Consider the following 22,010-nt stretch of genomic DNA (forward strand, 5'->3'; position numbering starts at 1 on the left):
GGAGTGGACGGGGTTGTCGGCGGGCGGGGGGCAGGGTGGGAGTGGACAGGGTTCGGGGTGGGCGGAGCATAGATGGGGCAGGGTGGGAGCGGACAAGGCAGCGACGGAGCAGACGTGGCGTGAGGTCTCACACGCAGTGTGCTTTTGCCTTGTCTCCAGAATGGGGAGCAGACTTCACAGAAAATTCCGAGCCCCAGAGTAGATCAATTAACCGAATGATCAATTATCTAATTGAAATAGTGCTCCATCCATCTCAATCAGATAATCGAGGTTCCTCTGTGTATCTTATATCTCAGAATCTTCTCAAGGAAGTATCTACTACAGAACTTAGTTCAACTGGTCTATAGCTCCCAGGTTTATCTTTGTAGCCCTCCTTGAATAAGGGCACAGTGAAGTTGGAAAAATACCAACCTGGGCTCCCGTAATTTCTTCTCTATCCACCTGCAGAGTTCCTGAATAGATCTGGTCAGGATAAGGAGATTTATAGAAGTACTGCAAAGTCAGAAAAATACGTCTCTTTCTTGAACTTAAAAACACCACAGGGTGAGTAAGTGACTTAGTGATGGTTAACGTAGCAAATTAAATATTGTATTAATCATAGGAAGTGACTTCAGAAGAATTCCAGAAATTGTGGAAACCTGAGAATTCTCAGAAACTGATGATCCAGAAAAGGAGGGCCATGAAGCTGATAAGGAAATCAAAAAGCGAACATGCACGCTAACAAACAGGAACACAAAGACTGCATCAATCTACTATCTATATTTCAAAGGAAACAACATAAAAGCAAGGTCAAATGTGGAAATTTGTAATCGGGAGAGGAGAGTTTATTATGGAGAACAAGGAAATGGCCAAGAAAATAACCAGTTACTTTGTATCTGTCTTCATGGAGGAAGATCCAGAAAATCACCCAGAAAACCAAATGATCAGATGGAGCTTATGGAACTAAAGACATAAAGCCAATTTATATCAGTAACTTGAAAATGTAACTAGATTGAGCATTGCTAAGTCTGACAAAACAGATTTACTTCGTATCAAAATGTCCAAAATAAGGCACCAATGGAAGTATTAACTGCACAGTTGATGACTGGTTTTATTTTCCTGTACATTCTGCAGAGACCGGAAGCCATTGTAGATAAATGGAAGGTAGTAATTGTGTTCCAAGCATTTTAAATGAATGGAAGGGATCCAAGCAAATATTTGTGATTCGGAGGAGCTGGTGTTGGATTGGGGTCAACAACGTTAAAAATCACACAACACCAGGCTATAGTCCAACAGGTTTAATTGGAGGCGCAAATTTTCAAAGTGCACAACCACCTGATGAAGAAGCAGCGCTTCGAAAGCTAGTACTAGCGAATAAACCTTTTGGACTGTAAGCTGGTTTTGTGTGATTTTTAACCTTGTCATTTATGGTTATCATAAATTTTGGAGATGAGAATGTGGAGGGGAGAGTGGGGGAGAGTGTGCTAAATCAGTTTGAGTTGGACACAAAGATTGGTCGGGTGGTTGGCAGTGAGGAGGAAGGCCTTATGTTGCAGGAAGATACAAACGGAATGGTCAGAAGTGCAGATCGATGGCAGATGGAATGTAATGCTGATAAATATGAGTTGATGCACTTTGGAAGAAGGAACCAGGCAGGGGAGGACTCAATGAATGGTAGCACACTAGGAATCTCAGAGGGTGCTTTTCCAAACATCCCTGAATGTGGCTGGACAGGTTAATAGTCGAGCTAAAAAGGCTTAGGAGTCGTAGACATAGATTATAAGAGTTATACAGGAGTTTGTTTAGAGCAAGATGGTTATGCAGTGTGCAGTTCAGGACACCACATTATGAAAGGATGTCATTACACTGAGGGGGGTGGGATTTGGTGGGGATTCACCAGGATGTTCCCTGGTATGGAGCGAATCAGCTATGGAGAGAGGCTGGATAAGGTCGTGTTGTTTACTTTGGAGCAGAGGAGGCTGAGGGGACTTGAGTCAGAAGGGTAAGATTACGAGGGGCATGGACAGAGTGGATAGACAGCAGCTGTTCCTTTTAGTCAAGAACAAGGGAGCGAGTGAAGTACTTGAGGTTTAGAGAAAATTTAAAGTTATTTTGTCACCCAGAAGATGTTGGGGTCCGAAAGAGAGAGAATGGTTGTTACAGGTAACTCCACAACAATTACAAAGTACTTGGATGAGTTTTTGCAGTATCATAACATGCCTGGTTCTGGGCCTCATGTCAGAAAGTGGGATTAATGTAGATCGTGCAGTATTTCGGACGATATAGAGTCTGTGTTTCTGTGATTGTATGATTGTGGAATGCTCATCATTAAACTGTTTAAGACAGAAATTGATGCTTTTCCGAAGAGTATATCAATGAGAGTTATACAAGTGAACTGTAATAGCTTCTAAAGATATGCTAATGTGAAAGTTAAGATAAAGCAATTGCAGATTATTACAGTCTGAAACAGAGAATAGAGAACAGGGAAATGGCAGAACTATGAAGCAACTACTTTATTCTGTCCTCAAAGAAGATACCAAAGCAAAAAAAGCTTCCCAGCAATACCATGAAACTTTAGTCTGGTGAGAAAAAGAGAATAGAATGAAATTAGCAACTAAACAGTTCGAGACAAAGCATTGGAACAGCACATAATGGGCATAGACAAAGTCAACATAGATTTGTGAAATGTGAATCATATTTGAGAAAGTGAATTTTAGCATAATTATGGAGAAGCTATTAATGCAATATGATTGGATTTTCAGAAATATTTTTGATAAAGCCCCAAGCCTATTTTGCAAATTTGAATCCTATCGGACTGGGGCTAATATATGGTCATGGTTTTATAATGGGAGATCTGGCAGGAAACAGTGAGTAGGAATAAAACATTTTTTTTAAGAATGGAAGGCTTGGAGGATATAGCAAGGATCCAGCTATTCCTAATACACATCATATCTTTGGCTGAGCGGCTCAAATGCAATATTCCCAAGTCTGCTGATGGCATTAAACGATGTTGGATTGTGTGTGGGTGAGCAGGATGTAAAAAAGCTCCAAAGTGATTGCAACAACTGGAGTGACTGGGCAACTATGTGACAGATGGAGAGCAATGGGGGGAGATGTAACCTTGTGCACTTTGTTGAGAACAATAGAATGCCAGTCTATCAATTGAAAATGGATTGATTAAAAATATTGATCGATAAGGAACTTAAGCTGCATTTTTGTTTCCTTCTGCGCCGACCTGTGAAGGCCATGCAGGGCTGTGAGTTCTGAAACCAGAAGACAATACTGGGAATGGCACTGCCACACTGACCAGTGTGCATAGATCCACCAAGTGGGTAGCTGTAACATTGAAAAGGATTTGGATCTCCTTGTGCACCAGTCACTGAAAGCAATATTGCAGGAACAGAAAGCAGTTTGGAAGATAAATGGTGTGTTGACCTTCATTTCAGGAGTATTTGAGTACAGGAGTAAGGATGTCTTACTGCAAATGTACAGGCCCTTGGCGAGATCCCATCTCTAACATTGTGCAGTATTTTGTGCGGTTGTGCTCTCCTTACCAATGAAGGACAAACCTGACATCGAGGTAGAGCAGTGAATGATGACCAGACTGATCTCTGGGAAGACAGGCTTGTTGTGGGAACAGCGTTTGAGATGACTGGGCCTGTATTCCATGGGGTTTAGGAAAATGAGTGGTGATCTCAGTGAAATATCTAAAATTCTGAAAGGGTGAGACAGATTGGAAGCAGGGATGATAATTCCCCTGACTGGGACGTCAAAAAACAAAGGGCCACAACATTAGGTACAGACAGGCCACTCTGCATTGAGATGAGAATAAATATCTTCACTCAGAGACTGCTGAACTTGGTGAATTTTCTGGCACATAAGGCCATGGAAGCCAAGGCACTGAATATAAATGAGGATATCTGGAAATTAAAGGGATAGACAAAGAGCATGAGTATTGTGTGACGATAGAGGATCAGATATCATTCCAGGCTTTTCTCCAATAACACGGTAGTTGGATTCCTGTGGAATACTGTGTTGTAGAAAATAATGCAGTATTAATAATGCGGACTTTGGGAAAAAGTGGGGAAGGGGCAAAACCCCCCAAAAAAGTCAGTGAAAACCAAAAATTTAAGTTTATCTAATACACGCGAGCATAGTCAAAGAAAATCTTTAAATCATATATTGTAATGAAACAATGCTGTAAATGTTGCACTTTCACACTAAAGTCACTTATTTCAGCACTGTACCTTTCACCAAGCTCTTCGCCAGAAAGTGTGTGAGCCGACTGACCACATGATGCTGACATGGAATTCCGGTTTGAAATAAAGGTCCTTCTAAATGTAGATACAATTTCTAGTTTCAGTCTCAGTTTCAAGGCTTGCAGAGGAGATTACATTCCTGCTTTAGTGAACACACTGAGGTTGCATTTTGCAGACAGAGGATCCTGAGGCTGGGTTTTGCTGTTCAGCTTTTTCGTGGATGGAATTGCGTTACAATGAATGGGAGCTCGCTTTATAAAAAGGATGTGCAATTCACGAATTGTGTTGAAGACAAGCTGTGTTTAATAAACATGCGTTATCGGAGAACTGCCTGTATACTGAAGGGAGGATCAAAATTGATGGAACAAAGCAACTACAGCAGTTCCCCTTTTATATATCCCAATGTTTGAACATGTTAAGTGATATGAAATATCCTCAGGGCAAATCGCACTGAGGAGATTTTCTCCACTGTCTAGAATGGGAGATGCTCAATGTATTGAATGACATCCTTGTTGTCACAAGCTCTCAGACGTTCGGAAGGAGGTCTCTGCAGGGACGTCAGGGCTGTGTTTTCAACTCCCATTTCCAACAACAAGGCTCTGTCCCGGCTTATCCTTTAAGAACGATGAGCAGTTTGATAGACAAAGAGCATGAGTATTGTGTGACGATAGAGTCTTGCTTGCAAGTTTCAGAGACCATTGAAGAGTTTATCACATGTCTGTGTGTCTGGGGTCACTTTTAGGCAGACCAGGAAAGCACGGGATACTCACATCCTGAAAGTACACTGGGGAAGGAAAATGATGTTTACAATCGACATTGGCTTCAAGGTCACTATTCCTGACAGCAGATTTTAGATCTCGATATTTTATTAATTGTTTTTAACTTTCACCAGCTGCCAGAACATTAGCCTGGTCTGGATTTGTAATCCAGAGGCATTTCCACAACAGCACTGTCTCCACATGGGGACCTGTCGGAAACCACACTGAACATGTTATTCCTGTGCTGCTTGACAACTCTGTCAAAAAGTACTCCCGCTAATGTGACTATCGTGATCGGACAGAGGGGGTGGTAATTGGACAGATTGTAGTTATTCCCTCTTAGGGGACTGGATGTAGTTGAGTCAGTTTCCACATTGCCAGAAAGGAGTCAGAGTTGGAGCTGGAATGAAAAAGCTTCCCTCGGGACACGGCTTGTTGTACAGCGCAAGTCTTCAGTCCCATAGCAGGAATGGTGTCAGGGCCCATTGCCTTTGTCGTATCTATTATGTTAAGCTGATTAAAGACTGCCATCTGTGATTCTGAGGGCATCATGATGATGGTGAGGTGGATCATCCACTCAACACTCCTGGCTGAGGATGGTGCAGACACTATATCCTTATCTTTTTACACTGATGTACAGAGCAGTTGCACTATTTCGGATGGAGATACTTGTGGAGTCCTCTCCTCCAGTGAGTTGTTTAATAGTCCATTGACATTTATAATTGGATGTGGCAGGACTGCAAAGCTTAGATCTGATCTCTTGGTCATGTGATAATTTTGCCATCTCTATCAGATGTCAGTCCTGCTATTTGGAATGTAAGCGGTCAAGTACCATACCTTTAATGGTTTGTCATCAGGTTTAGGTACACATGGTTCTGACTCTGGTATGTTCACCCACGCTCCTGACTGAACCATGGATCAGTTTGATGGTAATGGTAGATTGAGAGATTATCCCAGTTTGTGATTGAACGCAATTCTGCTGCTGCTGCTGTGATCTACATCATCACATGGATGCCCAGTTTGAGCTGCAGTATCTGTAATTCAATTCTAGTGACTGTCTTTGTGAATCATCCCAGAAACCCCTGCCATTGCTGCTCCATCGTCTCCCTGCATATCTCCCTTTCCTAATTCCAGGTTCTCCCTCTCCAATTACAGAGCATATTCTCTCACATTATGGTCCCTCACCACATCACCTTAAGCTCTTTGATCCAGTCTACCTTCCCTGCACTAGTATAAAGCTGCGTTTTGTGCTGCCACTTTGCCTCTGGTCTCAGTGTGGCTCGGCCTCTCCATTCATGCTGTTTTACACCTGCCACTCACATCTCATTCCCGTCAGTTTCCTTCTTGGAGTAAACCATATTGAAAACACGTCTCCCCCTTTGCCCTGAATTCACACTGTGATACAAATTTCAAAAAGTATACTCAACCTTCACCTCACTCTGCTAAAGGTAGCTGCATGCTTACCGTGTGGTATAAGAATTCCCTTCGTTACATAGATCTGGCCAGAGATACGTTTTCACTGTAGAGGTCATCACCCCCATTAGACAAAGGAATTCAGGTGTTTGATGTCGTTTTGGTACTAGTAAGCGTTTTCTGCTGCCTTGGTAATGTAACATGGATAAAAACCAATCACAGTATGAGGTTTGGGCTGAGTGTTGTGTACTTGTCATTTTTAATATCATTTCAAATTTGCAGCGCTTATCTTTAAATGTTTGTTCTTGAAGTTAGTATCAGATGTCGTGTCGGTGGTTGAGGGATGACATTATAGAAGCTTATGAAATCATGAAAGGCATGGATAAGGTGAATAGGCAAGGTCTTTTCTTACAGGATAGGGAAGTTCAAACAGAGAGGACACAGCTTTAAGGTGAAAAGGGCAAGGTTTAAAATGGACAATGGGTCAGGATTTTCATGAAGATAGTGGTGTGTATATGGAATGAGCTGCCAGAGGAAGAGTGGCAGATGCAAGTACAGTTGCAACATTTCAAAGATGTTTTAACAAACATATGAATGGGAAACATTTAGTGTCATATAGGCCAAGTGCAAGCAGATGGGACGAACTTAGTTTGAAAAACCCGGTCGGCATTGGCAAGTTGGATCAAAGGGTGTATTTGTGCTCTCGATGACTGTATGAATCTAGAAAGCAAGGGAAAAGGAAGAAAGATATGATGTAAGTAAATTAACAACAAACATAAAAACAAGCTCCACAAGCTTTTCCGTGTATATATTTAAAAAAGCTTTCAAGATGGGTGTGCGACCGAAGTTAGAAATTAAGTCAGCAGAGTATATTGAGGACATTTGGAGGGTGTGACTGAGGAACTGGCTACAGGGAACAAATAATTTACACCAGCATTTTACATCATTCCTCACAGGGACTGGAAGTATTTCAATGATATAAACAAAATGGTAATAGGAGGGAAGCTCTTGAACTGTCTCTAAAAAAAACGAACAAAGTTTTTAACAAACAGATAAGAGTTAGAGAAGACAAGTAATCAATAATTCATACCTGGTTTTAAAAGAAGTGGTGACAGACTGACTAGTGGTACTGTGTGAGATATTCCATTATTCTGTGGATTTCAGGAGTGTTCCAGCGAAACTGGAGACCCTCCAATGTGACGCTTGCCTTCAAGAAAGGAGCGAGACAGAAAGCAGGAACCATTTAGCCTCACCATTATTGCTGGGAATCTGCGAGAGTGTTATTTAGGAAGGAATTGCAGCACATTTAGAAAAGCTTCACTCAGAAAAGGAAACTATATTTTGCCTGTAAAATCATGTAAGTCTTATTTTCTCCAGAGATTCCTGCGAATGTAATATGCGGACGTGATGAAGCAGATGTAAACACGAGGCTTTCCAAAGATTTTCCACAAGGTATCACAAAATCAAAGTTCTTATACAAGACAGCGGCTCATAGTATGATGAATAATGTATTATCATGGGATGACGGTTGGTTAACACATATAAATCGGAGAGTCAGGATTAATGGATGTTTATGATAAAATGTCCTGGAGTAAAAATAACTGCAGTACCACAAATATCAGTCCAATGGCCAAAGTAATTCGCAATCTATACTGATAGTCTGATGGGGGAGCTGAGTGCAATATACATACGAGTTTGTGGATGACACTGAGAACCAAAAGGCAGGTTGTTATTTAATTAAGAGGACAGACAAAAAAGGAGCAGTACAAAGGGATTGGAGTGTTCCTGTGTCTGAAACATAACGTCAGCATGCTGATGCAGCAAGTAACTAGGTTGGTGCATCAGGCGGGTTGCTGGGATGAAAGGGTTGAATTATTGAGTACATCTAAAATGGAGAGGCGATTATTCATTGTGGTTGAAATGAATGAGGCTGATATTACTGAAATGTACAAGATACAGAGTGGGCTTGACAAGTTGGATGTGCTTCCACACCTGGTCAGAGTATCGAACTCTGGGACATAGATACAGAACAGGAGGTGTTGATTTCATTCTGAGATGCAAAAAAAAAAGGTCTTCTTTCAGAAAGTAGTGAATGTCTGGATTTCCCTAACCCAGAGAGTTGTGGGGGCTGGGTCACTGACTGTATTTACAGACAGGGCGGATTGTTTTCTGACGTAACAGCATTTTGAGGGATACAAGGTGTTAGCAGGAAAGTGGGGTTCATCCATGGAGTGGATCAGCGTGTACCTATTGAATGACTGTGCAGGCTTGAGAGGCCGAATAACCTGCTCCTGCTCCTATTTTGTAATTTCTCATGTCTGCTTTTGGAAAGTAATTGGTATTTTACTGGAAGTTGTTTTGTACAATGTTCCATTCAGGTAGAGCAGAGGATTTCTTTGAGTTAACCCTGGGTAGGGTATGGGGGCTGTATTCACAGTGAATCTGGGTCTGTTACATGACCCACATCTCGAGTAGAAGTTACAGAGAAGGGAAGCCTGAATATCGGAATTCGGGGTGGAGGGTCAACTCCTGACTGAGGAGAAAGTGAGGTCTGCAGACGCTGGAGATCAAAGCTGAAACTTTATTGCTGGAACAGCACAGCAGGTCAGGCAGCATCTAGGGAACAGAAGATTCGACGTTTCGGGCACATGCCCTTCTTCAGGAATGAGCACTCTCTGCTCATTCCTGAAGAAGGGCATGTGCCCGAAACGTCGAATCTTCTGTTCCCTAGATGCTGCCTGACCTGCTGTGCTGTTCCAGCAATAAAGTTTCAACCAACTCCTGACTGAGCCTGGATTTTCCAAGTTCATTTCCCAAACTACACATAACTATTGGAGTGGCCTCAATCTGCCCCTGTGTAGCAGGTCTGAAGGGCTGAATGGAACATTAGAACACAGTGCTGAGGGACACGAGAGTGCCATTCGGCCCTTTGACGCTCCTCCACCAGTAAATATGTGGCTCATCTCATTGTGGTCCTAGCTGCACTTTTCTAAACATGCACCATTATCCCTGATTCAACTGTCCGTGGAATATCAAACGAATGATCCTTGATAAAGAATAAAGATTCAACCCTTCTAAATTTCTGGGAAAGAGAATTCCCACTTGAATGAAATCCCACTTTGTAAATTTCTCCTCATTTCGGTTCTGACTGAGATTGGAGGGTGTCGCTGTTTCCTTTTCTAGTCCCACTCCTCCACTGCTCGCAACACATTTTAAATGTAACCAGGTTGTTGATATGGCCAATGATAAAGTTCTCAGACTGGGTCATGTTCAGTGATAGGAACAAGTTAGACAGATTTCTTTCGTCAGACAAAAGTAACGAATAGAGCTAACGAAGGAGCATGGTGGACCTGTGGTTCGCACATTACCAAGGAGTTGGGTTCAATTCCAAAGTCGAGCGACCATCTGTGTGGAGTTTGAACATTCTCCACGTGTCTGTTTTGCTTTCCTCCCATTGCTCGAGTTTCCTCCCACAGTACAAAGATATGCAGCTTAGAGTGGATTGGTCATGCTAAATCTCCCACATTGCCCAGGGATGTTTGGGTTAGGTGGGTTAGTCATGGGACGTGCAGGATTACATGGAGTGAGTCGGAGGGCAGGTCTGGATGGGATGCTGCTCGGTGGGTCGGTGTGGACATGATGGGCAGAATGTCCTGCTTCCACACTGTCGAGGTTCTCTGACAATGGCAACGAGTTTGGACTATACAAACACCCAGTGGATGTCGACCTGCTCCACTCTCCTCATAGTCTTGTATTTTTCAATAATATCACCTCTCATTCCAAGACTAACCTGTTAAAGCCTCCATAATATCAGCCTTTCATCCGTGGAATACGTGAAGTGAAACATCCCTAAACTGCTTCCAATGTAAGTATATCCTTTCTCCGGTAAGGCGACAAAAAAAAATCTTACACACAGATGAGGTTAATTTTTGTTTCTCGTTGTTGTAAGACTTTGGAACTCACTTCCCCGCAGAACATTGGAGGCAGAGATATTGAATATTTTTTGAGGCACAGACAGAAGGTTATAAATAACAACTGAGTGAAAGATTATTGGGGAATGGGCAGGAAAGTGCAGTGTGGGGGAAATGCTGACTGTGGTACAAAATCACACTGCTGCAGAACATCCAGGAATACAATGCAACCCGAAATGATAACACAGGTAAATTTTAAAATGATAACAGTGATAAAATAGAGTTCCAACGGATCATTAGAGACAGACCACTCATAGTGGTTTAAACTGAGGATCTGCACACCTCGGTGACAGAGTGAGGGCGAGTGAGCGTCCCCTTCATGGTAACCTCTGACAGTGTGGAGAGTTGAACCTGCGCTGCTGGCCTCCCTCTGCATCACAAACCAGCCATCCAGCCAACTGAGTGGGAGACTGTGTAACTGTTAGAGACAGAAACAATCACAGACAAAGGGCAAGAGAAACTTTCATAACAAGGATAAAAGTACAATTCAGATAACGGTGAAGATAATGTCTGAGGATCAAAACGTTCTCCGCTCGTAATTGTAATTTAAAACGAGACAACTGTTTCGAAGTTGTCTCTGGCTGAATACAATGAGTGAGACAAGTGAAATCACTACAATTATAAATGTGATTGGATGTCGATAACCATAAAATAAGTGCATATATTGACTGGTCCGCGTAAAATGTACTTTTCATTACGTATAAGCATAAAGCCGATGGAATATATTTCAAGAGAGTCCATTCCCATGGGAAATGCTCTCAAACAGGCATTTCAAGTAAACCGGGGTAAAAGTGCCTCAAGTGTTGTCTGCTCAGCGACAGGAACCCATGGGGTTGAATGAATGAAATTTCTTGTAACATGGAGCTGAGAAAACCATCTGATCAGCCGCAATCTTATTAAATGCTAAAGCATGTTTGAAGCGATGATTGGCCTCATGGTGGATTTGAACTGTATGTGATTTGAGAAGCGTGCATCTTTACTCATTCGCCTTCTGTTACCTCCTGGGGCATTGACATTTTCCTGAAAATGCGAATTATTTGGAACATTATCTGGAGCATTCCAGATTTGGCCCCCTCCATAATATTCTATCACCATGTGGCAGTATTGCAAAGGCAACAGAACGAGAGAGAGTGAGAGAGAGCGGGGGGTGGAAACGTGTTGCATGCAGTAATGAAAGAGGTGGAGCACAAGCCTTGTTAAGGCAGTTCCGTAAGTGCGAGGGTGCAGATACAATATGGTGACCCTTATCCTGGCAGAGTAGGGAAGTTAATTGATCCTTGTAGTGTATTGCGGGACATTTTCTCAGGCAGCAGAAACTGCACTGAGCTGTGTGGTGAGTTCAGACCATGCTCGGTGGGTCTGATGGTGCAGCCTCCTCTGGAATGAGAATGGTCCCCCTCTGTACTAGCCCATGCACCAGGATCTCCATACACCTGTTGAAAAAGCATGGTGTAATTGCCCCTTATCTGCCCTGCTCAGGGTAAACTGTGCAGGACAGCTCCACACTGAGAAAGCTCAACTGTGTGTCCATTGGCCTTTTAAAGATGGCACCATTGTCAGGGATCACGGAATAACCAGGGGTATCCGGGCGTTGGTAAGTACTTCCAGCAATGATGGGTGGGAGAATTGGGCTGGCATTGAATGAGATGGACACCATAGGGTGGGGTGGGTAGTTAATGAGGTGAGTCTGATAAGATAGTACCAGGAAATAGCTCGGCCTCGTGCAGACAATCTCTCTGTCATACTTAATGAAAATGGCACTGAGACAAATTATTGTTCGATTAAGCCCAGTGAGTCGAAGACTCTATTGACAACGCTCCCAGTTACAAAGCTGCAGAACAAATGCTCAGCCAATATTTTCCATCACTTGAAGAGACACCAGCATCCCGTTCATCCATCATTCCTGGGAATACTGTTTCATGTTGCATGATACTGTCGAAATATCTTCATTTCAGCATTCTGAAACCTGTGATCTCACATGATTTTTTTTCGCAATCTCCTTTTCTCGTTTTTCCAAAATCCTTTTGTTTGTTGGTACTTAAAAAGATTCCCCCACCATCTGTCTCTGACAGGGACGAGGGAATTGGAAAAATGGACTATGCAATTAAGATTCTATGTCAGAGTGATAATGCAACTGGACGGGCAATTCAGAGGCACAGGCTATGACTCCAATGGCAGTGTTTAATGTCCGACCACAACCGATAACAGAGCTTAAATTCGAATGACAAAAGTTGTAATGAAACTAATTTCACTCATGGAAAACAGAAACCATCAGGATTTACTTTATTTTTCACTGAAAGGCTTTGGTCAAGAAAGTTAACATTATTGCCCAGTCTGAACTAAGTTTGTCTTCAGACTCACAACAAGGTGGTTGGCTCCATATTGTCTTGACAAATTACCTCACAATCAAGGGGAATTAGTGATGGACAACAGATGCTGCCCTTGCCAGTGATGCTGACACCCCGGCAAGCAGCAGCATTAAAAGTGAAATAAACCAAGAAACTGAGGACGCTGGAGATCTGAAATAAAATTCTCCAGCGTTTGAAAGTGTTGGAGAATCTCAACAGGTATGGCAGCATCTGCGAGGAGAAACACGGATAACCTTACGAGTCCAATGACCCTGCTTCACAACGGAAAGCAACTGGGAAATAATATTATTTATACAGGTATCAGGGATGGTTAAGTTGGAGGGAGAGGTGGGGCAAGGTTTGAATTGAATGGATGGAGAAATGGACTGGTAGAGAGAGAAAAAAGAAAAGCAAGCAAAGGTATTGCTGATGATGAACTGAAAGGAAAATAGAATGGACAGTTACTCTAACGTTTCCCCTTTTCCGAAATTCCTAAATATCACGTCTACTTAGGATGTCTGTTTAAAGTGATTTATGTTCCCAGTGACTGTCTTCTCTGAGTGTGATAATCTAGTCCATTGGCAATACTGGTGCTGCCCTTATAGTTGCTGAGATACAGAGAAACGCAATGTTACATTGTCAACTGCTTTAAACAGAGGAACTGTTACTGTGGGACTGTGCAGAGATATAACAGCTTTCTCATCCATGAAGAGAAACTGAGGAGTTGGAGGCGTTTTCAACACTGAATGGGTGCACCATGTATGTGGGGAATTGCCTTTCTCCTGTCCTTTGAAAGTTAGTGGAGGCTCTGTGGACACTTTGCAGCTGCTGGGGCCATTCAGGGAGACCAAAGGGTCTGGTTATCCAACTCTGGACACTGCAGTTACAGAGTGTCTGGTTCCATGATAAACAAACGGAGCTGAGACTACACAGAAGGGAAGCTCTGTTAACAGGAAGGAGCAAGGCACTGCACTATCCTCCCTGGAATTTCCAGGAACATTTGTCGAAGCTGGACCCATTCCAAGTGTAAAGTGTGAAACTAGTTTGTTTAAAATATGAGGTAATCACTGAGCTGTGTCCCCTCCTTCAGTATAACCTGTAGCCTCACACCAGAGACAGGACTGTATTGGCACTCAATGAAGTGAACTGGATTGATTCTGGAACATTACAGTCAGGGGTGGTGCCATATCCACCATCTCCGGAGTACAGTCCTCAGATGAATCACTAGCTGACAGAAGCCATCTGCCTGCTGACAGGAATACAGTTGTTCTGTCTCCACCGAGAAAGGTAACGAAACAAATTAGGAAACAGAGTGACTGGTGTAAAAGAGGAACTACCGGAAATTAGAATTAATAAAAAAGTATGTCTTTGAATGTCTCATTGAACTGAAGGTTTGTAAGGTGATGCATCTGATGAGCTACTTCCAAGAGTATTGAGGAGGTAGCAACAGAGCTAGTAAAAGAATTATTGATTATTCTTCAAAGCTGCTTGGATTCTGGAAATGATCCTACAGACTGGAAAGCAGCTATTGTGAGACTAAATATTTAAAACAGGAAAGAAAGAGAAAGCAGAAAACTATTTACTGGATTGCTTGAAGTCAGCTGTGAGAAATAAATAAGATTTTTTGTAGCCTTTTAAAAGAATTTGACTACTTAACACTTGGAGAATAATGATATGATTTGGTAGAGTCCGCCTTGATTCAGGAAAGGGCAATGATCTTTAATGAACCTGCTGGGGTTTGTGGACATTGCCCGTTGTGACGTCGAAAATAGAAAACCAGTTGGAGTGGAGTATTTGAATTTTCAGCAGACGTTTGACATGGTTGAATACGGGTGAGTGGGGAATGTTACTGTCCATGGGTATGTAGGGGTAGAATATATACCATATGGATTAAAAATTGGGTAATGGAGATACGAGAAGAATACTGTTTTTTCCTGGACTGAAGGCTTTATGGGTGGCAGACAGATCAGTGTTTGGGAAATAGCTGTTCACAAGCTATAAAAATGATTCAGATGTCAACAACAAATACCATCATGTACATTTATATTTATTAAATGGTGAGAGTTTGGGAAGGGATGCTTTTGAAAAGGACCTGGATGTTCTTGGTCATAATTCACTAAAATAATTCTTATGGGGCAGGAAGTAAATGGCATGTGGCTCTTCATGCAAAATGATTGTAGTGCCAGAGTTAGTATATCATTTCCAAAGGTAGTGTTTTGTTGAGAGAGTATTTGGTACATTGTGTACAGATCTGGTCTGCTTTAAAAATAATGATCTGCTTGTCAACGAGACAGTGCAAAGGCGTTTTGACCAGACTAAACTCTGGCATGAATATACCACCAGGAAAGAGTGCAGTAACTATGTGTTTAACCTGTAGCACGGAGAGAGAATAAGAGGTTGAATCTTGACGTTTATGGACGGACACTCATTATGCCTCAATCAGCTGAATAGGATGAAAATTCCATTCTTTTCATTGGATGTTTGATTCCCAATAGTTTACATGCATCTACAAAGTCCCCATGTCGATTAACAGGTTCATTCAGGTACAGGCTCTGAATGAACTCTGAACACTTTAATGCACAGTTACTAAGTGACACTGCGTTGAATGTCATTTTGTACACAATCCTGTCAGCACCCACAATACCTTAATTCTGAAACAGTTAGCCATTCCGCACAAGCTTCCAACCTCCATGGAGACCAAGGGTATGCTTTCTTGGAGATGGAAGACAACTTGGAGAATGGCTAAAAAAGTTGGCTTCATTCTGCCTGCCAGAAAACCAAGTTAAAGTAACACTTTGGAGCAGTCTATCTGTTCAGTCCCTGCTTCATTTGTTTGTGATATTGGAGCATCTCTGACACCTTCCTGATGCTGTGTCAGTGACTTGAGAAGCTGATTCACAGCTTCCTGTTCTTTTTTAATGACTCAGGTTATGCAATGGTCTCTTTGTGATCCTATGTAAGTGACATGTGGGAGCGAGCAAGTTTCTTCTCTTCCTGTGTAACAGGAAGGAGGGACTAAATGAGATATCATACGTCTTGCCGAGTAGTTGTGATGGGCTGAAAGACTTCTCTATATTCCTGTGAACCTAGATTGAAGTGTTGAATGAGCTCCTCCTTTTACTGTGGAAATGTACAGTGCTGTTATACGAATGCTACCCAGACTTTAAGAGCACGATATTGAATGCTGTCCAGGTCTTGTTGCACATGAGCGCAGATTGCTTCAGGAGCTAAAGGGGGGTGGGGGGGTGCAACTTGTTCTGAACATTATGGAAACTTCAGTGAATATCCCCATTTCTGCTCAGTTTGCACTCAATGGGTTGAATGGCCTCCTCCCACACTATATCAATACTATGCTGATAAATTGGAGATGCCTGGGCTGAGGGAGCTACCCTGAGGATTTCTTGCAATGATGTCCCACGGCTGAGATGCTTGTTGCCTCTGATGATAGAGAACTTCGCTTGTGCTGTGAATGACACCAAACAGTGGAGAGTTCACAATCGATTCTCATTATGTGCGCTTTTGTTCAGGCTCCTTGATGTCTTCCTCAGTCTAATACTGAATTTGTCCATCTTGCATTATTGTTCACTTTCCGGTCTATGGCGCTCCATGTTGGACAGGGAGTTTAAGGAGCTTTGACACACGTCTTTGAAACTTGTACAAAACAAAAAATGCTGGAGAAACTCATCAGGTCTGGCTGCATCTGTGGAGACAGAGAAACAGAGATAATGTTTCAAGTCCAGCATGCCTCCTGTTCATAACTGAAAATGACTTTCTAATTCGTTGGCAAAAGCGGACGAAGGATGATGGGAAACAGGGCATGTGGAGATGCAATGGCAGGGAGGATTGGGCTTTTAATTGTGGTGAAAGAGGAACTGATGTAAAATGGGTGTAAATTAAATTGTGAATGGGAGAAATGGGTTGTCTCTATTCAGTACAAGATAAAGAAGACGGACAAAGAAATAAGGAGACCAGGAAGATGGGGAGACTAGGAAGCAAACTGTATGAAGAACGGATGACAGCCATAATGGGGTCAGGCTGTGAAGTTCTGAAATTGAAAATTAACTCCTATAGGTGGAAACGTACCAAATTGTAAAGTGAGGTATTGCTCGAGCTTGGGCTGTGCTTCACTGGAAGATTGCAGCAGCCCAGGATCAAAATGTTAGTATGAGAGCAAGGTAGGTTATTGAAATGGGAAGCAATGAGAGTGTCATGGTTATTCATACAGACAGAGTGCAAGTGTTCCTCAATACAGTCTCTGTTTGGTTTCCCCAATGTAAAGAAGACTGCATTGTGAGCACCAATGAGAGGAGACTGGATTGAAAGAGTACAAGTGAAATGTTGCTTCACCTGGGAGGAGTGCTTGGAGCCTTGGACAGTGAGGGAGGAAGAGGTGAATGAGCAAGTGTGGCAGCTTCTGCAATTGCATGGGAATTTGCCAGTAGGGAAGTGTTCAGGATGGTGGAGGGTGTCACAGAGGGAATAGTTACTGTGAAATGCTGACAGAGGACGGGAGGGGAAGATGTGTTTGATGGTGCTGTCCTGCTGGAGGTGTTTGAAGTGGCAGAGGATGATTCTGTGAATGTGGATTCTAGTGCAGTTGGAAGTGAGGACAAGGGGAGATCTATCAATGTTCTGGGAAGGAAGGGACGGAGTGAGGGAAGACCATGGGCAATGGGGTAGTTACAGCTGAAGGCCTTGTCCACTGGAGTTAGAGGAGTTCTGGTTTGATGGAAAAGGAGGTCACGTCAGAGGCTGCCCACTGGAATGAGGCACCACCAAACAGAAACAACAGAGACGGAGAAACTGGAAGAATGGAGTCAGCCTCCACTGATCATGTGTTCAGCCACATGCGTAAGTTCCCCCTGAATATTTGAAAAGAACCAGACATCTAAATGGAGGATTTCTGACTCACATCTGGTCTGAAGCATGATGTGGATACAGACCGATAGGAAGGTCAGTGGGTATACATGGGCAGATATTCAAGCCGATATCCCATAATGCTCAGAAGTTATTGTTTCTGTTCAAAAAGAAGGACTCGATAAGGAGATGAATCACCCAATGTTGACAAAAACTGTCAAGGAATGTATTCAATCACAATTTGATAAGTGTTAGTGTAGGGCCAGATTTAGGATATTTATTTTAGGGACCAGAAGCAGATGATAGGTATGAATTTGAGCTGTGCTTCCTGAATTACCCCCGAAACACCTGCCATTGCTGCTCCATCCTCTTCCCTGCTCGTCTGCCCTTCCTGATTCCAGGTTCTCCCTCTCCAATTGCAGAGCACATTCTCTCACATTATGGTCCCTATCCGCTTCACCTGAAGCTCTTTGTTCGAGTCTACCTTCCCGGCACTAGCATCAAGCTGCGTTTTGTGCTGCCACCTTGCCTCTGGTCTCAGTGTGGCTCGGCCTCTCCATTCATGCTTTTTGCACCTCCCACTCACATCTTACTCCGGAAAGTTTCCTTCTTGTCGTTAACCTTATTGAAAACACAGCTCCCTCTTTGCACTGAATTCACAGTGAATCCAAATTTTCAAAAGTATACTCAGCCTTCATCTCACTCTGCTAAAGGCAACTGCATGCTGTCCGTGTCGTATAACAATTCCTTTTCTCACAAATATTTGGTCAGAGAAACGTTATCAGTATAGAGAGTATCACCCCCTTTAGACAAAGGAATTCAGGTGCTTAACCTCTTCTTGGCACTAGTAAGTGTTTCCTCCTGCCTTAGTGTTGTAGCTGAAAATGTGTTGCTGGAAAAGTGCAGCAGGTCAGGCAGCATCCAAGGAACAGGAGAATCGATGGTTCGGGCATGAGCCCTTCTTCAGGACTAAAGGTTCCTGAAGAAGGGCTCATGCCCGAAACGTCGATTCTCCTGCTCCTTGGATGCTGCCAGACCTGCTGCGCTTTTCCAGCAACACATTTTCAGCTCTGATCTCCAGCATCTGCTGTCCTCACTTTCTCCTAGTTTCCTCCCAGTGTCCTAGTTTCCTCCCACAGACCAAAGGTATGCAGCTTAGAGTGGATTGGCCATGTTAGATTGCCCATAGTGCCCATGGATGTGTAGGTAAGATGGGTTAGTCATGAGAAATATAGGGTGACATGGGGGGCAGGTCTGTGTGCGATGCCGCTTGGTTAGTTGATGTGGATTCGATGGGCAGACTGGCTTGCTTCCACACTGTAGGGATTCTATGACAATTACAAAACAATTGGACTATGCAAACACCCAGTGGACATCTATCTGATCACCTCTCCACAAGGTTTTGTATGTATCAGTAAGTTCAGCTCTCATTCCAAGAGTAACTTGTTAAAGCCTTCATAGTATAAGCCCTTCATCTTGTAATATGTGAAGCGCAGCATATCTGATCTGTTTCCAATGTCATTATATCATTACTTAGGTTACGGATAAAGAAATTAATCTCGGATGATTTTTATGTTTGTTTTCTCAGTGTTGTGAGTCTTTGTAACTCTCTTTCCCACAGAGAATTGGAGACAGAGATATTGAAATTTTTTGAGGCACAGACGAAAGGTTCATAAATAACAATGGTGTCAAGGATTATTAGACAGGAATATGCAATGTGGGAGACATGCTGACAGTGGTACCAAATGACTCAGTTTCAAAACATCCAAGAATATAATGCAAAACAAAAATTAAAACACATAAAAATTTAAAATGCAAAAGTGATAGAATACAGTTCGAAAAGACCATGGGACTGCTCTGCCATTAGAGAGAGACCACTCATGGTGGTTTACCCTGAGGGTCACCAGATCTCGTGTGATGGGGTGAGGGTGATAAAGCGACCCCTTCATGGTAACCTCTGACAGGGGAATTGAAATTGCGCTGTTGACCTACCTCTGCATCACAAACCAGGCATCCAGTCAACTGAGTGGGAGACTGTGTAACTGTTACACACAGAAACGATCACAAACAAAGGGCAAGAGAAACTTTCATTAACAAGGAAAAAGGTACAGTGTAGATAACGGTCAAGATAACAGCTGAGGATAAAATCGTTCTCTGCTATAAATAGTATTGTTTAACGAGAAAATTGTTTAGAAGCTTTCTTAGGCTGAATACAATAATGTGAGACAAGTGAAATAATCAGAATTATTAATTGCAATTTGATATTCATCTCCATAAATAAGGGTATATTTTGATGGGTCTATGTAAAATGTGCTTGCCACTACATAAAAGTGTAAAGCAGATGGAATATATTGTTTGGAGAGTCCATCTCCATGGGAAATGTCCTCGAACAGGCGCTTGAAGAAAACAAGGGTAAAAGTGCCTGAGTGTCATCTGGTCAGTGACATGCGCCCAGAGGGTTGAATGACTGAATGTTCCTGTAAAATGGGACTGAGCAAAGCATCAGATCAGCTGCGATCTTATTAAATGTTAGAGCACATGTGAAGGACTGAATGGCCTCATGGTGGATTTGAATTGTATGTGATGTAAAAAGGTACATCTCTACTCTACAGTGAGTGTGAGGGAGCAGAGAGAATACGGTGACCCTTATCCTGACAGAGTGGGGAAGGTTACTGATGCTGTCCTGTATTGCTGGACATTTCTTCAGAGCGCAGATACCGCACTGAACTGGGTGGTGAGCTCAGACCATGCTCGGTGGGTCTAGTGGTGTGGCCCCCTCTGGGAAGAGAATGGTCCTCCTCTCTACTAGCCCATCCACCAGGACCTCTGTGCCCCTGTTGACAAACTGTGGTGTAATTGCCCCTTATCTGCCATGCTCGGGGTAAACTGTACAGGGCAGCTCTGAAGTGAGAAAGCTCAGCTGTGTGCACATTGACCTTTTAAAGAATGCCCTAGGGCCAGGGATCACGGAATATCCAGGGGCATCCAGGCGATGGTGAGGACCTCCAGCCATGGTGAGTGGGAGAATCGGACTGGCATTGAATGAGAGGGACACCATGGGGTGGGGTGGGTAGTTAATGAGATGTGTTCGATAAGGTAGCATCAAGAATCGAGCTCGGACTTGTGCAGACAATCCCTCTGTCTCACTCAATGAAAATAGCACTGAGACAAATTATTGTTAGATTCAGCCCAGTGAGTCAAAGACTCTTCTGACCCCACTCCCAGTTGCAAAGCTGCAGAACAAATCCTCATGCAAAACTTTCCGTCATCTGAACTCACACCGATATCCCATTCACCCATCATTCTTGGGAATGTAAGCTAACGTTGCAGGATGCTGTTGAAATACCTTCACTTCAGCCTTCTGAAACCTGTGATCTTCCATGAAATTATCTTTCAATTTCTCTTTCTCGTTTTCCCAAAATCCTTTCGATTTTTAGTATTTAAACTGATTTACCTACCATCTCACTCTAGCAGTGATTTTCACATCCACATCACCGCTTTGTCAGGGCACAATGGAGATATGGAGCGATAAATGGATGGGAATTGCACATCCTGTCACGTCCAGCATGGGATGCAAGTTTCCCCGCGCTGGGCAGAGATCTAACACAGTGTTACTGAACAATACACTGTGTACATAGCTCTACATGCTGGGAGGGTAACTGCTCCAGGTTTACAGATAAACTCACTGCTATTCACTGCACAGCTCCCCATACTGAACAGGTAACTCGTCAACATTTATACAGCAAGATACCGGTGCGGGCTGCATCTCACCCCATGCTGGACAGACCGTTTCGTCCAGGTTTCTCAATCACTGCACCTGTGTGATCTGTACTGCTCACCATGTTGGACAGATAGATAGTGGACTAGTGAGAGCTGCACAGTAGTCCATCCTGGACAGATTGTTATTTTGCATTGAGCCTGGTCTGCACAGTGCTCCGTGCTGAACAGAAATCTCATCTGGTCTTATACATATCTGGGCTGGATCTGTAAGGTGCATTGTGTATCCGATATAATTCCTGATAGAGCTATCACTCCTCCAGCTCAGCGCATTCAGCTGTCAATCCCCGTGGTTCTGCAACTTATCGCCCATTTAGTAATTGTCCAATTACAATAGGAAGATCTGTCCTTGCCGTATATCGACTGCTGCGGCACACCATCCACCTCTTTTCCCTCATTCACCATCCGGACACGCCTTGGCGTGCCCATTTGCCACCGGGCAGTGGGGATCCCCAGTGGAGGGCTCTCTATGCGGGTGTCCTCCCCCTTTCTCTTGGGGATCTGGGGTGGAGCGTGCTGCAAGCAGCGGTCCCCTGCAACCGCAGATTGCGGTGGTTCACGGACTCCCAGCCCAACTGCTTGTTCTGTGGCGCTGTAGAGTCCGTGGACCACGTATATATTGGGTGTGGGCGTTTGCACTCCCTTCTT

Source organism: Chiloscyllium plagiosum, chromosome 8 (genome assembly GCF_004010195.1).
Source record: "Chiloscyllium plagiosum isolate BGI_BamShark_2017 chromosome 8, ASM401019v2, whole genome shotgun sequence".
Taxonomy (NCBI): Eukaryota; Metazoa; Chordata; class Chondrichthyes; order Orectolobiformes; family Hemiscylliidae; genus Chiloscyllium; species Chiloscyllium plagiosum.